The 22,909-nt window shown below is 50.3% G+C and overlaps 1 protein-coding gene across 1 annotated transcript in view; it reads left to right on the top strand.

Annotated features, from left to right (window-relative positions):
- Positions 1–22,909, top strand: part of C2_1H5orf34 (chromosome 2_1 C5orf34 homolog) — a 245,527-nt gene that overhangs the window by 181,532 nt on the left and 41,086 nt on the right. The window lies entirely within an intron of this gene.

The following is a 22,909-nucleotide window of genomic DNA, read 5'->3' as shown; positions in this document are numbered from 1 at the left end:
CCCAACGTTATGCAGGATGTGTTTTCTGCCTCAGCCTATGTTTATGCGTCATGCAAAGGTGATTTATGCCTAATCCTAATGTGATTCTCTTTTGCTAAGGGGATGGTGCTGAGGTCCTTTATTCACCAGTAGGTACTGGCTATTACTACTGGCTGTTGCACATTTATTACTGATGCTCTTACATTTATCCCAATTGTGCTTGTGATGGTTCTGGCAGCGGCCCGATTGGCCCTGCCCTGTAAATAGTCCCCCTGTATATTGCTACCTGGTGCCAGTTGGCACGGTGTTCCCAACTGCGATGGTATTCTAATGTGTTTTGCATAATACATATGCTGTTTTCACATAACCTGGTGTGGGGTCTCTTTTGTAGTGTGGCCAGTGTGTTGCCTGGGAATGTGTGCTGCGCAGCTGCTTTACACAATTCTCCGGATTTTAGCCTACCCGCCCCGCACCACGCTACCCCGTTTCTAACACTTCCCAAATCCCATATTCCACTATACTAATTCACCACTAATCCTTTATGGGTTCCAGAGTAGCGTGCTACTCGCCAATAAAGAGTTTCAACACCCCATCAGGGTTACAAGCGTTACATAAATGCAAACCTTTTTCCCTTTCTACCCCTCCCCAACCCTTCTCAATCCAAATAACTGAATAACATATCCACCACTCAAATTACTTTCATGTTTCACCATACTAATTCAACACTAATCCTTATGGGTTCCAGAGTAGCGTGCTACTCGCCAAAAACACTTCAAAACCCCATCAGGGGTAGCAAGTGCTAATACAAACCTCTTTCCCTCTTCTATCCCGCCACCTACCCTTCCCTATCTAAATAACTGAATAACCTATCCACCACTCAAATTACTTCATATTTCACTATACTAATTTTCAACACTAATCCTTTATGGGTTCCGGAGTAGCGTGCAACTCACCAGAAAAGCGCTTTAACACCCAACAGGGGTAACAGCTGCTATATGAATGCAAAACTTTAATTCCCCTTCTATCCCTCCGCTATCCTTCTCACTCCAAATAACTGACTTAATATCCACCATTTAAAATGACTTTCATATTTCACTATACTAATTCAACACTAGTCCTCTATGAGTCCCGGAGTAGCGTGCTACTCGCTGAAAAAGCGCTTTGACGCCTCTTCAGGGGTAGTAAGCGCTATATAAATGTAATTACAGTACAATACTGTTATATTTTAAGTCTCTATTAAGATCTACGCCCTGATCTAGTACAGATAATGTGTATAGATAGAACTATGAAAATAAACAAAATATTGGCAATGAAAGCAATACACTTTTTACGGTATTTCATAAGTTCATTTGATTAAATGATGGAACCAGTCTGTGTTTCACCGGCTCCTCCCTTCTAGTCTCTAGCTAAGCTGCCTTGTCTGTCTGAGTGTCTTGAAGTGGCCTCCGGCCCACATACCGTAGCAGAGGATAGGCCGCCGTTCTGTACTGTGAGAAGGCCGTTCTCTGCCTCTGGCATTTCCAAGCAAGCCGAGAGGTCCAGGCTGGCTCCAAGAACCTGTGACCTTTGCTGGGGATGTTTACACCCACAGCTTGCATTACCAACCGGGTTTGCTCTCTGCCTAATACAAGTATGTACCAAGCTTGAATGCGCTTTTCTGGTTATCAGCACTAAATGCAAAATCATGCGTTTTATAATTAAAATGAACACTCCGATACATGAATATATCAAATGGAATGGGGCACATATGCAGACGAATGCAAGGTTTATGTTTCCACCGAGTTATCTGTTAATTGTGAAGAAGTGTCTAGTAATTGGACTCGCTTGGATACACGGGGCTTTTTCTCACCGGGACCTCGGCTCTGTTGCTGTGGATAAGACTAGGGGCCTTCGTGCTCTCCTTATTCTACTTCTTCACCCTTCTTTTCCAAAGAAGCCATCAAGATGTCCACAGTGGTCGTGCACATTCCCTCTAATAAGCGGGTGTATTGGTAGTGTGCCATAAATGTGTAGGGCACATGGTTCACTTTCTACTGTCTTTCCTACTCCAGACGTACTTCAGTTATTGGCTGCTGCTGAGGAAGCGTGAAGGAGCAGTGGGGCGAAGCCTGTTCATTTGAGCTCAACCTCTCACTGTGTCCCAATATTATGCAAGTGGTGCAAGAGCATTCAAGATGCCGTGTGTGCGTGGGTGTGTATATATATATGTGTGTGAATATATGTGTGTGTGTGAATATATGTGTGTGTGTGAATATATATATATATATATATATATATGTGTGTGTGTATATGTATATATATATATAAATATGTGTGTGTGTGGATATATGTGTGTGAATATATATACATATGTGTGTGTGTGTGTATATATATATATATTCACTGAAAAAACCATAGGTTTCACACATGTTATAGTTAGCGGAAATTTTAATCATAAAAAACCATTGAAATTCCCCCGTTATAGTTAGTGCAGGCAACTATAACTCACGCAACCGCAATCCTCTGCTGATGACATATGTGTCTTTATGAAAAAAAAATATTTGTAATATATGTATAGCTAAAATGTAATGGAAGAAGACATGGGCAAATAAGTGTCTAAATACAGTATTAGCATCAGCAGAGGATTGCGGTTGCGTGAGTTATAGTTGCCTGCCATAACTATAACGGGGGAATTTCATTGGTTTTTTATCAGTAAAATTTCCGCTAACTATAACATGTGTGAAACCTATGGTTTTTTCAGTGAATTTGCAAGGTTTTTTAAATGCTAATTCCTAACTATAACGTGTGTGAAACCTATGGTTTTTTCAGTGAATTTGTACGGTTTTTTAAATGCTAAGTTACTTTACGCCATTCGTGGCGTGCGCGCCCACTTAACGCAGTTCGTTCCGTGCGAGGATTCGTCGACCGGCGCCAAAGTTATTCCAAATAGAATGTTGCGGTTTTCCTATGGAAACAGGGTCCTAACTATAACTACCTACTGGCGACCGCCAGTAGGTAATATATATATATATATATATCCATATCCACATGAAACTGCCCAACACTTGAGGCGCCACACACAGACGTGCTTTCTCCTTCTTTATTTAGCAGGTTGCAGGGAGACAGATATCACTTTAGGCAGCAAAACGTTCTCCAAACATGTTTCTGGCTACCAAGCCCTTGATCACTGGAGTCTGTAGGGGAGCAGGCTGCATTAGATCTTCCGCCGCACTCGCAGCATTGAATTATAGTCCCGCCTAGTGGGCGTGCCTCCCGGCTGCATTCTGGTACTTGTGGTGTGATACATTTTTCCATAGTGGTGTGCAGCCCACTCTTACCTTTCTCTTAACCTATAGTAGGTTACTGTCCCAAGAGACACTCAGGTCCCTGCAAGTGTCTCTCCTGCCAAAACCGGACACGTTGTTCCAATTTGTGCAGCCTGCTCCCCTACAGACTCCAGTGATCAAGGGCTTGGAAGCCCAAAGCGCGCGCACGGTGCGGGCACGGTGCGCGCACGGTGAAAAACCTTGGAAAAAAAAAAATTATAAATACATAACTTAGCATTTAAAAAACCGTACAAATTCACTTAAAAAACCATAGGTTTCACACACGTTATAGTTAGCTGGACATTTCACTCATAAAAAAACAATGAAATTCTCCCGTTATAGTTAGTTCAGATAACTATAACTCGCGCGACCGCCACTCTATCACAAGGATGTTGTCATCAGTGATGTCATGAGTGATGCCACTGACCATGTCATGAGTGATGTAATATGTGACGTCATGAGCAGTGAATTGCGGGCGTGCGAGTTATAGTTATCTGAACTAACTATAACGGGGGAATTTCATTGGTCTTTTACGAGTGAAATGTCCAGCTACCTATAACATGTGTGAAACCTATAGTTTTTTAAGTGAATATATATATATATATATATATATATATATATATATATATATATTTTGAGAAATTCGCGAGGATTCGTCGACCGGCGCCAAAGTTATTCAAAATAGAATGTTGCGGATTTCCTATGGAAACAGGGTCCTAACTATAACTACCTACTGGCGACCGCCAGTAGGTAATATATATATATATATCCATCCCTAACTAGAAAACATCATGGTGAGGGCCTACTCTGTAGCATCTTATCACTTTTCTGATCTTTTACATTGGTCTCTTAACCACTGAGGAAAACTTTCCTCTACTCTCAGGCTATTGGCACTTTTTATTGGGGCTATCGGATTGTTAAACTAGAACCGAACACAGTTTTCTATGAAGAGTTCTGAGTTTACTCTTGGAAGCTTAGCATAAACAGCAAGACCATTCTCGGAAAACACATGTCGAAAAACAATCTTACATATAAGAAATACGTAGAAATGTACAAACCAATATAGTAAAACAAATAATGTAACGTTTGCAGTGACACTGAAGTCAAGGAGATCCGATGTAGGGACTAGGCAGTGATAAACATAATTACAATGTATTGGTTTTGTTTTTGATTTACCGCAATTTGGAATTAAAAAAGCTTTTTAAAAAGCGGCCACTAGATGGCAGCAGTGCATTGATTTTTTTGGCTCTGTAAATGAGCTTTCCCCGAGAGAATAGTTTTAAAAGAGGGGCTATTATGAAAATGGGTTCCTTCAAAAACATTTCTACACAATTGTAGCAGTGGGCGTAAAAGTGTGATGAAAATAAACATCCATATTTTCAGAGATTGTAGCGTAAGTTCTATTACTTCTTGTCAGCCTCTCTAAATGGTGCCAAATCTTCCGGAGCAGTTCCTTTGACAGCAGCACACAAGTTCCACTGTGTGGGGGGGATCTAGATCACGGTCCACTTAACGGTTATGCATTCAAACCCTAAATAAGGAGACGAAAGGCTCCATAGGAAGGTGAGGAAGGAAGACCCCTGTGGTCCTGTTTGTTCCGTCGGGTGTCTCCCGCCTCTGCACCTAGCGTGTGTTGTCCTCGCCTCCTCGATGCTCGTTTGAATGTATAACCGTTAAGTGCACCTCACACAGTGGAATCCTCTCACCAAACCTTTGGTAAGAGTGGAGCCCTCCTTTTCTATAGGACCTGATGAATGCCGAGGACCCTACGGGGCCAATAGGCAGAAACATGTCGACCTCACTGAACACGGTGGGGGGACAATAATAATCCCCAATACACCGATTATTTGTTTTAATTACCATATAGATGCCAGTCACATTAAAAGTATTTATGACCTCTATAATGGCCTTTTAACCTCACTGTTTGTCTCGAAGGGCCCCCACTTAGTTTAGAAGTGCATCCCTGTCGTCCGGTGTATGCCCTCCCTCTACCAAACCAAGTTTTTAGAGGGCGAGGACTGCTCAGTGATGAAGCATGACACCAGGTGGTGTGTGAGACCAGTCCTTTACTTTTTGTGAGATGCCTGCGCTCACAAACTAACACTGTAGCACCCATGTTTCTCAACTAGGAGCGGCCCCATATGTGCGGAACATCATTTCAGGAAGCCCAGCCAGGCAGCTGATACCAGCCATCCGGTTTCAACTGCTGTGAGAGGCAGTACTATTATATCAACCTTACTTAGTCATTCTTGTGATATAGAAAATGTTTTTAAAATCTGTGACGCAATCCTTTTCGATTCAAGCAATTAGTCAGGTGTCGGAAGAATGGCGTTTCTATCTGATTCTGGGACTAAGTTGGAAACACGCATGCTTCTAAACACTGCACACGTTTACCAACATGGGTCTTGCTACACGGTCGCAAATGACATGCCCTTTTTGCACGTTACCCTTTCATACCACCAAGTGGGTTTGCTCCCGTGTGTACAATCTGAATATTGTGCAGCTGAGCCTATATACGACACACCGCCAGCCTTCCGTTGGCGAAAACATCTTCACTTGGAATTTCAGCACAGATGCCGAGGCCACAGTGAGAGAGGCTGCTTGGCGGCCCACGCACCTACATTTTCATTTCATTTTATATTTCTAAACGGGGTCGGACTGTCACAAAAATTAGGCCCGGGCACCAAAATAAAAGTGGCCCACATTAGAGAAGCATATAGTTAAACACAAAAAAAAATGGTGATACTAGTGAAATGCACGGTAAAACCCGTCCCTCCCGGCCTTAACCGGCCAACATACTGACCTGTCGGACAACCCATCGGGCACTGCCCGGGGCCCTATAGGCCAGTCCGAGCCTGTTTCTAAAGTGCGCAGCACCCGAACGAGTACCTTGGCCCTGATGGAACCGTGAAGAGTACACAACCCCATCAAACCATGGACCAGAGGCAGTCGTTCGGGAGATGGAAAGAGGCAGGTTTTCATATATTTCCTAAACTTCAGAAGGGATGGCGCTGCTCTGATCGGAAGTGGCCGCTCACTGCAGAGCCTCGCTGCTGCCCAGGGCTGAATGTCTAAACGTATGCACAGTTAACAGTGAGAGGGGGCAGACCAACAAAAATGAGTTCCAGGGCATGTAGTGGCTAAATCTACAAGAAATAAGATGGGGATAAGGATCGCGGAGAGATTTATGGGCCAGCTTAAGGGTTTCACTTTGTTTGGCTTTTGTGATGCAGCGAGCCAGCACAGAGCACCACAATTCAAACAGACGATTCACTGAGAAAGAATTCGAACAAATGCGATACCGAAGGGCTTTAAGTGGGGCGGGTCTCACCGGGTCTGAGCACCGGCAGTTTTTTAAGGGGGGCTCGAAACGGGTCTCTATCGGGCTCTGTTTTGTGCCCTGGCACAGGCGGTCCGTTGTTTTCCGGACTGCAGTGACAGCAGGCACATCGATGTGTGCTCACACTTCTCACTAGTGGAGACGTTAGGGCATGACGTCATGCCAGGTGAGCGTTGGAGGGGAAGGGAAATCCTTGCTTCTTACATCTCCCATATGCCTGCTTTTTAAAACACAAGACTCCGACCGCAGTTGCGAGAGAGGGGCCTATTGAATAGGGCACACTGCAAATTGGCACTTCTCTTTTTGAAACTCAGGAGCAGCAACATTTTTCAATATTATGTACAAGCCATAGTTGCTGCTTATTTATCTTATGCAACTAACAACCATTGACAAAGCCAATAGTCCTGACTTGTTGTAGGTATGATGTTACGTGTTCAATCATATATCTGGATGCAAGGACGGAAACGGCAAAATACAAGTCGAGTGGCATACTATGCTAAGCACAGATTTAAGCCACACCCTTAATTACATTGGCCACGCCCCTTTGAGAGCCCCCTCCCCCCCCCCCATTTTTTCACCCCACTTAAAACCCTGCGTACCTACTGGTCCCTTGAGTCCTATCCGCAGTCTTCAGTATTGGACCGCTACTCGCGATTATGTATTATCGCATCAGAATCGAGCTATGGAACCGTCCCAAACTTGTTCTGGTCATTCCTCTCCTGGAGATCTGTGAAACTGGACTCCTTTGAATAGTCTTGTCTTCCGATCAGTCTCTTCCCCAGCATCTTTGGTCCTGCCCGCCAGGCCTCCGGCTTTATCATCCCTGGAAACCCCAGTCTAACACCAACTCCATGAGCTTAGACACTTCCAACCTTCCATCCCGCACATGCACTTCAGGTGAGGAGTACAGGTGCTTGGGTTCCTCTGCCTTCATGGAGGCACTGAAGTCCTCTAGGGACTGGTGCCTGCGACTTCACAGATCTATTATGGCTCAAAAAGCAATTGTGCGTGCTACAACCTGCCTGGCACCAGCCAGGAATCTAGAAATTGGACCATGTCACTTAAGAAAACTTCTCTGTTTTACTGTAGAAGTTAGGATTGAATTCAAGATACCATATATAACATATGAAGCAATGCGCACTGGCCTACTGTCTCACCTGAAGAATGAAATCACATGCAGTCAAAACACTAGAAACCGAGGCCGTCTAATTTTGGAAATGCTTAATGTGATAAGATGCAAATTCTCAAAATAAGCCTTCTCGTGTTTAGCCTCCAGGTGGTGGAAGTGGAACTCAAGTCCTGATCGCATTAGACTGAAAACAACCATGTTTACATTGCCCAAAATCTAAAAATTTACCTATTCAGGCTACACGTCGCTCTTGTTGTCTCCTTTTCTTTTTTCTAAACTTTCTTTCAATATTTTTAAGTTACCTTTGTCATCTGTAAGTGCCTTGCTGCTCATGTAGTTACAATGCCCTTGTGGTTAGGTATGTGCTGTATAAAAATAAAAATACAAATCATGCACAAAGTGCTTTTCAGCAATCCCTCGCTGTCCAGGGAGATTGCACAACACCCTGTTCACCTCCTGCTTGGAACGGCGGCAGTTTGTACAACTCAGGCCTTCACTCCAGTGTCATTGACTTCCCATCTGAGGCTCATATTTACATAGGAAGCAGGCAGACTTTGTCTCATGAATCAACACGAACTTGAGCAAGAACCGCCATTTCTCTCAACTCAGAGGAGAAAAGCTTATTTCAGCAGTTGGGGATAGTGCAGATCTGTCTCTCAGTAACTGGGTCTTGGTGCGAATTTGCACCACTTTTGAAATAATAATTGCACTGACCTCCTGGTCTAGCAGGAAAAACGTCATTTTTTCAGTGATCTTCTGTGCAAGGTGTTGGAGCAGTAAAGTTCTCTACATGTAAAGGATGCGCACTCCTGCCCTGGGTGGGTATCACCGGGATCCTTAATGCTGCGGTCTATCGAATTGCGGCATTGTTGGGCCGGCAGGATGACCAAAGTGTTTACCTCATTATGGTGGAAGGCTACCGCCTTCACCAAGAGCCAAGCAGCACACGTGCATTCCGTGTAGTGATCAGTAGGAGTGAACAGGTCCGTTTTACCCTATGAGGCCTACAGGCCTTCTTTAACGTTCCTCTGCTGTGCGATTAACTCACACCTGGCCTACCTCAGGTAGATGTAGACTGCTGCTGCTGTGCAGTGCAGGAGTGGTGACTTTGCGATGAACGTATGTGTGGCTGGGGAGGCTACTGTACAGGGGTGGACTGTGTAGCACATGAATGGTTAGTGCATTTGCTGAGTGTATGCCTGCCTGCAAGGAATACATTACATTAGAGATGTAGTGTCGTGCACTGCATGTGCTGTGTAAAACATGTACTGAGTTTGTGTGCTTGCGAGAAGTACAATACTTGAAGGTGAAGTGTTGTGCAGCGCATAAATGGTGAGTGTGTATGCTAGCAGTGTGTGTGTTTGCCAATATCACACCCTGATACAATACAGAATGTCTACAGTACTGAAGAGTGTGCACAGATGGGATACGTGTCCTGAATGTATGTGTGTCTGTGGTGGCACAATACATGGGGATAACAGTGCTGGGCAATATCTGTGCTGTAAATGTACACTAAGTTCAAGTGTGCCTGCAATGGTACGTTACATGGAGGGCCCTGGGTTCCATTTTGGGAAGTCCAGGCCTGCCGGTGAAGACATTGGGAGGAGAGGAATCCTTTAGACATATTTGTGTATTACTGCATTCCTGTGACCTGGGTGGAACACACTAGAGAAAGGGAGAAAGAGACTTCCCCATTACACTTCAAAAGGTAGCTCTTTGATTCAGTGAAAGATCACAAGGAAGGGGCCTGGACATATCTCCGGGAGGAGATGGGACTGAGAAGGGAACAAGCCCGGACCTGCAGACTCCTGGCCTAGTGCAATGCCCTACATCGTCCGAGCCTCAATCCTGGCACAGACACCAACTGCAGATATGGTAGTTTAGTGGAATGCGGAAGCTCAATAATGCCCTGATTGTCACTACAGTTTTTCAAACCCAGAACAGCATTGTTATGATAATAAAGGCGGCGATTACATTTATGAAGGATTTAACATTTAAAAAAATCTTCAAGTTGCCAGTGGGGTGGGCATTCCCCGGTCATTAGCTTGAATTCCCTGAACCGTATGGCCACTGAAAAATCTGCCTCCTTTGTGACTGCCATTAGGAGGACAGCGTAAGTTCCTGAACTAACACTGCTCAACACTGCCCAATGCTGGAGGTCAAATCCAACATATTGACAGAAGTCTTCAACCCTGAAGCCACCACCCAGGACTCTGTTTCCTTTTAATGAGATTGTCACTGATAGGCACCTGGTCGACCCGGATCTTGCTCCTCCCCCCCCCCCCCCCCCCCCCTCTGTAAACGGACCTGTTGTAAGGTGGCACAGGCCCACTCTCAGGAATTTCTTAATCAACACCCTATCCCGGAGAGTCTGATGGTTCAGGCATCATTCAGCTGCCTTAATGTGAACTCCTTCCATACAACTCCGCCTGATAGGGAATCCAAAAGGATGGGAAATTTAGCAAAGCGCGTCTTTTTGAGTGACAGCCTTGCATTGCAATCCGTCAACACTTCCCGCCTCCTGGGACGGGTTTTGCGTACCTGGTGGGACAGGGTGGCAGATATCGTGCCAGCTGTCCCAGAAAATGTAAGACACACCTTCAGTGTCTGATACTCAAAGCCTAGAAACTGCAAAATACACCATCTGGTCTGGCCTGAACACAACAAACTACGTCAGTTGAGATGTTGTGACCAGCATGGTGCTTAGGTGCCTTGCTTGATTTTTCTCCATAGGCTTTTTGTCAGACGCCCAGCAATCTCTTATAGACCTGCTGTTTTATGGCTCAAAACTTCTGAGCGGAAGCTGAATCTCTCCGTGTCTAGCACAACCTCTTCCGCAGTTCCCCTAGCAACAATGCCCCTTTTTGAGACTTGGGTGGGGGATACCTGCAGAGACGACATCAAGACAGGGCTCAGCAGCAACTGGCCTCCCAGCCCTCTCAAGGGCGAGGCTGGGGAATTGGCCTACAGTGTTCAAGCACTCGGTTGCAATGCACTACCCCCTACTCCAAACCCTCTCTTTGTGGACAAAGTAAAACTGCCTTGAATTGTCCTTGGTGGCACACAGTCACCCAGTAGGAGGTCATGTCACCTTTCACCTCTCCAGATGGTGAAGCATCACATCAAACCAATGAGAGCCCCAGATTGTTGAACAAAGATAGGACCTGTCCGTCCTGCCCTATCTACTGGACATACCACTTGCACTGCAAAACTTCCAGTAGGACCACTCGTCCATACTGTGGTCAGAGGTTCAGGCTCTCTTGGCCAAATGAGTCATAGAGAGGGTGCCATCATCATCGATAGACAGGTTGCTACTTTCTGGTGCCGAAAAAGGATGGATGATTCATTCCATCCTAGATCTTCGCCTCTGAGGTTCTTCCTCTGGAAAGGCTAGTTCAAAATGGTCACCCTGTACCAAGTCCTGGATACTGGATGGTAACACCGAACTTGCAGGATGCATGCTTCCACATTACTGTCCTGCAGTCTCACAGGCATCACCTGTTCTTTCTGTTAGGCCACAAGCACTTTCAGTTCTTTGTGCTCCCCTTTGGCCTTACTAGGGCTCCTCGGGTGTAAACAAAAGTGATTGTGGTGGTTGCAGCCCATCTGCGGTGATTAAGAATTCCAGTCTTCCTATACCACAATGACTGGTTACTGAAGGTGGGCTTGCCCAGTCATAAGCCACCTCCAGACGCTGGCCGATCTGTTGGCACTGTTCAGTTTCTCTATCAACGTGCCGAGGTCAAACCTTACTTCACAATGGCTCCAGTTCATCTGAGCCATCTTGAAAATGGTGCTTTTCCAAGCCATCCCTCCGTCTCAATGAGTCCTGGACATTTCAGCAATGATCCCCATGTTTCAACCTTTTACCTAGGTCTCAGTAAAGCAGCTCTGAGGATTCTGTGCCTCTTTGCCTCCTGCATCCAGATTTTAAACCACGCTAGGCACATACGGTCTCTGCAGTGGGAGCTGACCTATCAGTGGAGTCATCACAAAGGCAACCTCTCCGATTCTGTGCAGGTGTTGAAAGAGACTGCAAAAGACCTGTAGTGGTAGCTTCTTGACTGCAATTGGACTGGAGGCAGACCCCTCCTCCTACCCCACCCAGTGCTAATGTTTATGACTGATGCACTCTTGCTGGGTTGGGGAGGTCATCTGGAATAGGTAGAGAACTCAGAACATAGACCACACAACTGGCATGTGGTATTGCAACAAGCAAGTCAGTGTAGGTCATGGGTTCTGTGCCAGGGGGCTCTGTGCTTCTGTAAGTGGCTGAACACTCAGGGCATCTCCCTGATCACTTGTCACCAGGCAGGATCTTTAAACGCTAGGATGGATGAACTCAGCCGGCTTTGCCTAGCAGATTCCGAATATCAGTTAACCTCAGAGGTGGCACTGGGCATCTTCGAACAACCGAGAAGAACCCTGGCTCAATCTGTTCGAGACTGTTGGAAGGCGGACCCCGAGGAGTCGGTGAGACCACCAAGGGGGGGCCCTCACACTGCACGAAGTAGCCGAGCGCTGCCGAGAAGTCTCCTGAGAGATCCTTCTCCTATCACGTACTAGCACAGTAACACCACCACACAGGACTCAAGGAGGTTGTCTTGCGACAAGCAATTCTTTATCAGCAATAAAAAGGTTACGAGGTCAATATTTACACGAAGGGATCGAGGGATCCACCAAAAGTCTCAGTATCTCTTTGGAAGGGTAGGGGTAGCGGGACAGTCTTTGGCAGGAATGCGGTACGAGGGTACCTGGGGCCCAGTTCTTATCCTCAAGCTGGGGGACCTCCGGATCTCGGATGGGTCGAGCCGCGACGGCGTCAGCAGGGCTCTGGCGTACAGTTCGTGGAGAGCCGCGATTCAATCAGCAGGGCTCTCAAGATGGTTTCTACTCAGCTCGAGCCGCGACGTTGTCAGCAGGGCTCTGAGGAAGGTTTCAGCGAGGTTGGGCCGCGACAGCGTCAGCAGGGCTCCGATGTTCCAGGTGGTTCAAAAAGGGTTCACAAGAAGGAGCCGCGACGCAGTCAGCAGGGCTCGTGATGATTCCGACAAGAGTTCTTCTCCGTAGGGTCAGCCGCGATTCAATCAGCAGGGCTCTCGACTCCGGGATACAACTGCCGATCTGTGGTGGGGTCGCCCCAGATATAGGTCTGGAGCCCTTTGATGTCCGGACCTATGCGCCCGAGGGGGCGGAGTGGCCGGGTGGAGGTGGCCAGACGCCCAGCAGGAGAGGCGCCAGGCCCATGGGAGTTGCAGGGCGATCACACCTCGAGAGGGGAGGACAGTTGGGGGTCCCATCGATACTGTCCTCCGCCGGGGGCGATGAATGGTTCCTGCGGCACCCCCTGGCTAGTTCGTGGTGCCTCGATGTCGGGGCTTCGCTGGGGTCGAGGCCGGGTTGAGGGGGGTCGCGCTGGCTGGTGCACGGTGTGACGTGGATGCCAACAAGATGGCGGAGCCACGAGGAGTATGCGACCACGTGCAGCTCCGGGTGAAGGGCCTTGGTGCAGTTCAGACGGGTGGCCCGTGAAGGCCGGGGCGGGGAACGGGCACAATCCAGGGGGTTAAGGACCACGCCACGAGGCCGGGTCCAACAGGCGTCCCCCCCCCAGCCGAAGGCATGGAGAGTCACCCATCTCCTTGGGGATTCTCCTCGTCAAGGCGGAAGAAGCGGGACAGGCCGTTGGCGTGGTCATTGCCGGGCCGGTGTTCGACGTCAAAGTCCATCCCTTGTAGCGAGATGGACCACCGCAGCAGCTTGGGGTTCTCGCCCCGCATTTGCATTAACCATTGCAAGGGCCGGTGGTCGGTCTGGACCCGGAAGTGGGTGCCAAAGAGGTAGGGCCGGAGCTTCTTGAGGGCCCACACCACAGCGAAGGCCTCACGCTCAATAGTGCTCCAGCGTTGCTCTCGGGGCAGTAGTCGTCGGCTGATGAAGGCCACTGGTCGGACGAGCCCCTTTTCGTCGGCTTGGGATAGGACGGCCCCGATCCCATACTCGGAGGCGTCCGTCTGTACCACGAACTCCTTCTGGTAGTCCGGGGCTTGCAGCACCGGAGCAGTACACATGGCTGTCTTTAGGGTGTCGAAGGCTGTTTGGCAGCGGGGTGTCCAGTGTACCTTCTTGGGCTGCTTTTTGGACGTTAACTCTATGAGGGGGCCAACAATGCTCCCATAGTCCCGGATAAACCACCGGTAGTATCTGGTGAGGCCCAGGAAGGCCCGGACAGCGGTCTGGGTAGTGGGGGGTTCCCAGGTCTGGATGGCATCTATCTTCGCTTGGAGGGGGGCCACCTGTCCGCTCCCCACTTGATGGCCCAGGTAGGTCACGGATCCGTGGCCGATTTGACATTTGCTGGCCTTGATTGTGAGCCCGGCCCGCTGGAGGGCGGCCAGGACGGCCTTCAGGTGGAGGAGGTGCTCGGCCCAGTGGTTGCTGTATACGGCAATGTCATCTAGGTAGGCCGCGCTGAAGGCCTCAAGCCCGGCCAAAACCTTGTTCACCAGTCTTTGGAAGGTGGCCGGGGCGTTCTTCATTCCGAAGGGCATCACCCGAAAGTGGTAATGCCCATCCGGGGTCTAAAAGGCGGATCTTTCTTGGGCGCCGGGGGTGAGCTGGATTTGCCAGTACCCGGCGGTGAGGTCCAGCGTGCTCAAGTAGCGAGCGGCCCCTAGGCGGTCGATGAGTTCGTCGGCCCGGGGTATCGGGTGTGCGTTTGTCTTGGTTACTGCATTCAGGGCTCGGTAGTCCACGCAGAATCGCAACTCTGGGGGGTGGCCGGGAGCTGCGGCCTTGGGCACCAGGACGACAGGGCTGGCCCACGGGCTGTCGGAAGGTTCGATGACCCCCAGGGCCAGCATCTTCGCTACTTCGGCCTGGATGCAGGCCCGCACTCGGTCAGGCACCCGGTAGGCTCTGTGTCGTATGGGGGGGCTCTCCCCGGTGTCGACGTCGTGGACGCACCAGTGGGTCACCCCCGGGGTGAGGGAGAAGAGGGCTGCGTAGTCCCGCAGTAATTGCTGGCAGTCGTTGCGCTGTTCCGGAGTCAGGGAAGAGGCGAGTTGGACCCCTTCGATCGATCCATCATGAATGTCGGATTGCAAGAGGTCGGGCAAGGGCTCGGAGTCGTCCTCGCCCCCCTCGTCGGTCGCCAGCAGCAGGCTCAGTTCGGTCCGGGCGAAGTGGGGTTTTAGCCTGTTAGCATGTAGGACCCGGAGGGGGTTCCGGGGGGACTCCAGGTCGACCAGGTAGGTGACGGGACTTTTCTTCTCCACCACCTTGAAGGGCCCGGTCCACTTGTCCTGGAGGGCGCCGGGTTCGACCGGGGCCATGACCCATACTTTCTGACCTGGCTCGAATTCTATAGTAGAGGTGTTTCGATCGTACCACCGCTTCATGTCCTCCTGGCTGGCCTCGAGGTTGGCTTCGGCCATGGCTCGGAACTTGCGGGTCTGGTTTCGGAAGGGTCAGGAGGTATCGGTAGACGTCAGGAGGGGCGCCTTGGGGCTTCACCTCCCAGCCCTCCTTGACCAGGCTGAGCGGTCCGCGGACCGGGTGTCCATACAATAGTTCAAACGGGCTGAACCCCAGGGACTTCTGCGGGACCTCCCGATAGGCAAACAGGAGGCAGGGCAGCAGGACATCCCATTTCCGCCTGAGGGGTTCTTCCAGGCCCTGGATCATCCCTTTTAATGTTCGGTTGAACCGCTCAACCAGTCCGTTCCCCTGAGGGTGATAGGGGGTCGTGAACTTGTATGTGACCCCGCACTGTTGCCACAGGGACCGCATGTACCTGGAGATAAAGTTCGTGCCGCGGTCGCTCACCACTTCGCTGGGGAATCCCACTCGGGAGTAGATCCCCATCAAGGCCCGGCCTACCACAGGGGCCGTTATAGTTCTTAGCGGGACCGCCTCCGGGTACCTGGTGGCGTGGTCCACGAGGACCAGGATGAAGCGGTGGCCCAGGGCGGTTTGGGGGTCCAGGGGCCCCACAATATCGATTCCGACCCGTTCGAACGGGGTGCTGACGGCTGGAAAGGGCTGGAGGGGGGCCTTGACCCGACCCCCCGTCTTCCCGCTGGCTTGGCAGGTCTGGCAGGACCGGCAGTGGTTGTCCACATCTCTCCGCATCCGGGGCCAGTAGAAGTGGGTCACCAGACGACTGTACGTTTTGTCTTGCCCCAAGTGTCCGGCGAGGGGCACATCATGGGCCAGGTTGAGAAGGAACTCCCGGAAGCGGAGGGGGACCACCAACACGCGGCTGGCCCCGAGTTCTGCTACTTTCTGTTCACTGTACAACAGGCCCTCGGCCCAGTAGACCCAGTGGGTGCCGGTCTGGTCACCGTTGGCTTGCGCGGTCGCCTGTTGTCGGACCCCTTCGAGAGAGGGACAGGACTGTTGTTCTTGCTGGAACTGCTCTCGGGTGGGGCCCCCTTCGTGTCGCCATTGTGTCAGCTCTGGTAGGGCGCTCGGAGAAGCCATCTCTTCGGGGGAGGATTCGCTGGGTCCAGGGTCGGTGTCCGCCTCCTCCTCGCTGCTGGTGGGAGGGGGTGTGAGCCCCTCGGGTTGGGCGGCCCCGGAGGTCGAGGATGAGCGGGGGGCCTGGGCGGTCATGGACCGGGTGATGGCGCAGGCCCAATCAGCCAGTCCCAACATTCGGAGGTGCTCTCGTCGCTCTACTTGAGCCCAGGGGGAACTCTCCAAGTCGTTCCCCAGGAGGCAGTCGACCGGGGCGTCGTCGCGCACTGTCACCTTCAGCAGGCCCGTCACCCCTCCCCACTCGAAGGGGACCAGGGCCATCTGGCATAGGCTTTCACTGTTGTCGGCCGTCCGTACGGGGCACAGCACATTCGGTAGAATCTGTTCAGGGGTCACCAGGTGGCAGCGGACAGCGGTGATACTGGCGCCTGTGTCACGAAGGGCTTCGGCCCGTTGTCCATTGACCGTGACCTGCTGCCGGTACTTCTGGGTGTTGTTTGGGATGGGGGTGCAGGGTACCATCTCTCGGCTACCCAGGCAGACCAGGGACATGGCTGCCGGCTCCCACTCAGTGTTCTCTCGGTCGAGGGCCTCCTCTTCCTCTTCTCCTCCTCCCAGGGCGGCGGCTGTCAGCTGTCGGGGCGGGGGCCCGCCGGCCCCGTTTCTTCGGTTCAGAGGGCAGACCGGATCGCTGGCAAAGTGTCCGGTTTGTTGGCAGCCGTAGCAGGTCACTGGTGGCCGTGGTCCGGGTCGGGCCGGGCCCGCCCTTCGGGCTAGGCTCGGGGAGAGATGTTGCTGCGGTGGCCCTCGAGGGGGGCTCCTGGGGGCCCCGGCGGGAGGGTCTTGGTTCCTGTTCGGCTTTCCCCCCCCACCGCGCTGGCGGGGGGGTCCGTTGGGGTTCCTCTGGTACTCCCCCATTGGGTTCCGGGGGACCCGGGAGTTGACCCATCGATCGGCCTCGACGGCAAGTATTCGCGGGTCGGTCATTTTGCTGTCGAGGAGGTGCTGTCTCAGTTCCACGAAGCAATTGTTGGAAAGATGTTCCCACACGATGAGGTCGACCAGCTGCCCGTAGGTGGTTACTTTGCTCCCTTTGATCCACCCTTCTAGGGCCCGACTGAAAAAGTCCACATATTCCACCCATGTGGTACCCGGGATTTTCTTGCAGTCTCTGAACCGCTGGCGGTTCATTTCCGCTGTTAGCCCGTAGCGGGTGAGCAGGGCCTCCTTCATGTGATCGTAGGAGGTCATCACCTCCTCCGGCAGCTGGAGCAGCGTGTCTCGCCCCTCACTCAGGAACCGCCCCCACAGGCCCGCGCCCCAGTCTTTTCGGGGCACCCGATGAGAGGTCATGGCCACCTCGTAGGCCTTGAACCATTGTTGGATGTCGTCATTCTTGTAATACTCCTTGACGACCTCTTTCGGGATATGTACCTTGGTCTCGGAAGGCGGTAGAGTGTCTCTAGTACTGGGGGTGTCGGTCCCTCCGTTCTTGGCCTTGATCTCAAGCTCCTTGAGACTGCACTCGTGCTCAAGAGTTAGTTTCTTTTCCTCCAACTCCCGGTGTCGTCTCTTCTCCTCTATCTCTTCTTGAAGCCGTAGCTGCTCTAGGGCCAGTTTCTTTTCTGCCAGCTGGAGTTCGCCGTCCAGCCGCAGTCGTGCGAGCTCTAGCTCGTGGCTCCGGACCTTTTCCCGCTCTCGTATTTCTTCTTCGGAGAGGCCGGTTTCTAGGCTCTTTCTTCCTCCGGTTGCCAGAGTCAGTGCGGTTGCTGTGGTCTCAGTCAGGGGCAAGGGCCCTTCTTCCTGGGAGGGGCCTGCCCCGGCCTCCAACCATGCCCTCAGAGCTTTCTGCATCTCCTCTTTGGTACCTAGGCTGGTGGTTGCAATGCCTTTGTCTTTGCAGAACTGTTTTAATTCTTTGTGCGTATATTCTTCCAGCCGTTCGGGCTGGAACTCCATTGTCGCGTTGTTTTCCTGGCTGCTCATGATGCTGTTCGTTTGGATGGGTAGCTAGTGGGTACTGGCTGGTACGTACTGCGTTCGGCTCGGATCCCGTCGCTGGCCACCAAATGTTGGAAGGCGGACCCCGAGGAGTCGGTGAGACCACCAAGGGGGGGCCCTCACACTGCACGAAGTAGCCGAGCGCTGCCGAGAAGTCTCCTGAGAGATCCTTCTCCTATCACGTACTAGCACAGTAACACCACCACACAGGACTCAAGGAGGTTGTCTTGCGACAAGCAATTCTTTATCAGCAATAAAAAGGTTACGAGGTCAATATTTACACGAAGGGATCGAGGGATCCACCAAAAGTCTCAGTATCTCTTTGGAAGGGTAGGGGTAGCGGGACAGTCTTTGGCAGGAATGCGGTACGAGGGTACCTGGGGCCCAGTTCTTATCCTCAAGCTGGGGGACCTCCGGATCTCGGATGGGTCGAGCCGCGACGGCGTCAGCAGGGCTCTGGCGTACAGTTCGTGGAGAGCCGCGATTCAATCAGCAGGGCTCTCAAGATGGTTTCTACTCAGCTCGAGCCGCGACGTCGTCAGCAGGGCTCCGAGGAAGGTTTCAGCGAGGTTGGGCCGCGACAGCGTCAGCAGGGCTCCGATGTTCCAGGTGGTTCAAAAAGGGTTCACAAGAAGGAGCCGCGACGCAGTCAGCAGGGCTCGTGATGATTCCGACAAGAGTTCTTCTCTGTAGGGTCAGCCGCGATTCAATCAGCAGGGCTCTCGACTCCGGGATACAACTGCCGATCTGTGGTGGGGTCGCCCCAGATATAGGTCTGGAGCCCTTTGATGTCCGGACCTATGCGCCCGAGGGGGCGGAGTGGCCGGGTGGAGGTGGCCAGACGCCCAGCAGGAGAGGCGCCAGGCCCATGGGAGTTGCAGGGCGATCACACCTCGAGAGGGGAGGACAGTTGGGGGTCCCATCGATACTGTCCTCCGCCGGGGGCGATGAATGGTTCCTGCGGCACCCCCTGGCTAGTTCGTGGTGCCTCGATGTCGGGGCTTCGCTGGGGTCGAGGCCGGGTTGAGCGGGGTCGCGCTGGCTGGTGCACGGTGTGACGTGGATGCCAACAAGATGGCGGAGCCACGAGGAGTATGCGACCACGTGCAGCTCCGGGTGAAGGGCCTTGGTGCAGTTCAGACGGGTGGCCCGTGAAGGCCGGGGCGGGGAACGGGCACAATCCAGGGGGTTAAGGACCACGCCACGAGGCCGGGTCCAACAGAGACCAAAGAGAACGTGCATTGTCAAAGCTTTTTCACATTGGAGTTCTCAAGGCTGTCCCTCAGTGACTCCGCTCATCAGCATTGGGGGTCTGGAGTCCTGTACACCTTTCCACTGCACCCCTCCCTTTCCTTTCCTTTCCAGAGTACTCAAGAAGATCATGAGAGGACGGGCCAAACCCAGCTCCGGACTGTGCAAGGAGCCTTTGGTAACTAGAACGTTTTGCAATGAGCATATGTCCTCCAATCTGGATGGCTTTTCAGGAGGACCTCCTGTCACAGCAACAGGTCCCGGTCGTGCACCCAAGCCTGCGCATACTACACCTTCGTGCGTGGAGATGGAGCAGCAACAGTTGATGGCTTTCGATCTTCCTCCTGTAGCTGTTGGTGTCATTTTGGTAGCCAGGCGTCCATCAACCAAATCAATGTATGTAGGATGCTGGGAAACGTTGGTTGCTCTTCCCAAGCATACAACCTCTAAATGCACAGGTATTTGATGTTCAAATTCATATTACAGTGCAGGTGAGAATTAACAAGTTTACATTAAAAATACTCAGGAGACTTCTATATGCAAATGACCAGTAAATTTCATCTTACAAAACTAGGGGAGATACAAAGAGTTTCATAAAGTGCTGAAGTGTCATCTATTTTTTGGTGATTAATAAAGTCCTTCTTAAAAGACATAAAATGAATAAGAGTGTTAAGTCTATCAGACTTGGCAGAGATCAACAATCGGCTGTTGTACATCACATGTAACAATCATAGACTGACAACATTGCATCACCATGTAAATTAATGGGCCACTCCCTTTGGAAATCACTGGTAGTCAAGGAAGTTCATTTCCATAGCAACAATTTTCATATATTTTAAAAAGCAGCCATAACATCGGCCAATGCGAGTGACCAAGCTCCAGGCATTGTCCGTGATTCGCCCACATTTGCCAGGCAGCTACGGACATTTGCCAGGCAGTTACGTGGGCTTTCCTCCACATGTTGACGAGCCTTAATGTTTGGATAGTCGGGAATAGCAGGATCGTCTGATCTGGCCTGCAGAAATTCCTCATCTGAGCCATTCCCCAGAACCATCAACAGAGGAGGTGTACTCTTTGGTATCTGTTCACAAGCTGAGAAATCTTCGGTTAGAAGTCTCCATCAGAAGAACAAGGTACTGATCTTCAGTATCGCCTTGTCTGTCAGAGACTCTACCTGACTGCAGATTCCTCACCTACCCTCTCATTGCCCCTGTTCTGTGAAAAGGACTCGCATAGTCCTTTAACAGGATGCCAAATTTAAAAGATCTGCACTTTGCAGTTTCTTATTTCCTTTTGCGTTTGACAGCGGGGACGAAGATCGGAAAGAAACTGACGTCAGTGTGCGGAGATGGCGTATATATAGAGGCTTGACTTCACATCCAAGGCAGGACAGAGCCGATGCAGAACCGCACAATGTCGCATACTGAGGACCGAGGGAATTGCTTTAAAGAGTCCAGATCCAGCTTGGCTCCTGGGGAAATACACAAGATGTGTAACCTGAGGTTTGGTAAAGTGTTTATTAGAAAAGGTGTTACCATAGGTAAGTAACTTGAAGAGGGCTGGCTGTGTCCATGTACATATAATACACTGGATTCTAAAATCCTTGTATAAACAGCCAGCCTCTAATTTCTTTATAATCTGGGACTTGTGATACACACCCAGTCGCTGATTATAAAGAAATGACCTAGCTGCTCAACTGTAATAACTTATCACAGTTGGGTTCTGACGTCATAATGCCTTCTGCTAGAGTCTGCAGCCAAGGGGAAATCCATGTGCAAAGAGCATATTTGAAGCAGTGGTTTAAAGAACATAAAACAAAACCTTGTTATTCTTTCTTCTGCTCTGTTTTTCTAGTTGTATAGTGACAAGCATAAAGGATGAATTTATGGCAACATGTTTAATTTTTGCACTTCTAAGGTAATTATAGAAAAAGTTAGACTCTTTCTGCATGTTTCTACACATTCCGAGCTACTGTGCCTTTGTGTAAAAAATGACTTGTATTAAATCGATTCTAATATTTTTTTTCCACAAATATGTAACCGCTTTATTGATGTGTTTACTTTTGCACTAGAGTTTCAATTTTACTCTTCATGCTTGCAAACATGCTCTCTTTCTAATGAAAGAGCTATGCACCAGGGATTTAAGTGGTTTGTGGAAAAGATGACGGTGTCACCATGTATTATAAGGAATAAAGTACCAGCTGCTGTACAGGATACGGATATTGCAAGTCACCTCTGAGTTCCATAACTTTATAATGCAATTCTGCCTTCATCCTCATTCCTATGTAGGTCATGGAACTCCTTTGTGACTTGCAATATCCTTATAATGTATGTCAGGGCGTACTTTATCCCATAGATAATTGTAGAAAAATCAAAAGGCTTTGGCTAACTGCAGACCTAATAAGTTGAACTAATTTCCTGTCATCCCCTCATTTGTGTTGCATTTGGCACTCACTGACAGCTGTAATAGATGGTGAAGAGATACTCCAGCTTCGCAATTCCTCCCCAGAATCTGTCCCCATCCCATCTGCATGGCCAGTCCTGGATATCAAACCATAGTAGACCTCTTGTCCCTCTCCTGGCAGCTGGAACAAATGGCTGAAATTATGTGTGTGCAAAAAACAAAGCAATGGGTGATTACAAACAGCTCCTTTCTGTCATGGCCTTCTATTTCTTTGCTTTCACACCCGTGCAGAGATTTTAGACACTGGCGATAAGTAGTGCAAGATCAAACTATATTTTAGGCCACACATACATTTTTAGGTTGAGCCTAACACAGCGCGCATGCGCTGCTCTATGGGAGGCTTCTAGTGAGCACTCTAAACTTCTCCATGTGGGGCTGACTCCTCCCACACATTGGATTGGCCTTTGCGTGTGTCTTTCAATAAGGAAAGCATGCCAATGGCCAAAGGCGGGTGCATGTCCCACCTCCTTTCCAATGTTCACTCCCCCGGCGTTTTGCTCTCGGGAGAAAGCAGTGGCGCACAGGGTGGCAGCTGCATTCCTAGTTGTGGATCAGGTTACTAATTGAACAGAACGCGCCGCCGTGCTTTTTTATTCCAAATGCTTGTTTCATTTGCTTTGATTGTGTTCTCGGATTGTTGTGTTCTTTGGCTGTTTGAACCAAACACGCTTATCCGATGATATTTTTAAACACAGTTAGCAAAGATATTTTTAAGTTAACGTGTAAATATAGCGCAAACTCGACCCGAAGGCTATCGGAGCGCTGAGTTGCGTTCCACACGGACTCGTTCATTTTGTTAGGCAGGGGAGAATAAGTGATTTGCCCATTCACACTCTTATCTTCCGTGAAAGGATGAAAGGTGCGGTCAGGGTGACTGGTTCAGAATCGCACAGATTTCTTGGATGGGCAGAGTTGCCAGAGAGATAATTCCTGTTTCAGACCAGCGCGGACACATCTGTT

This window comes from Triturus cristatus, chromosome 2_1, assembly GCF_964204655.1.
Source record: "Triturus cristatus chromosome 2_1, aTriCri1.1, whole genome shotgun sequence".
Taxonomy (NCBI): Eukaryota; Metazoa; Chordata; class Amphibia; order Caudata; family Salamandridae; genus Triturus; species Triturus cristatus.
This window is presented reverse-complemented; position numbering and strand designations above follow the sequence as displayed.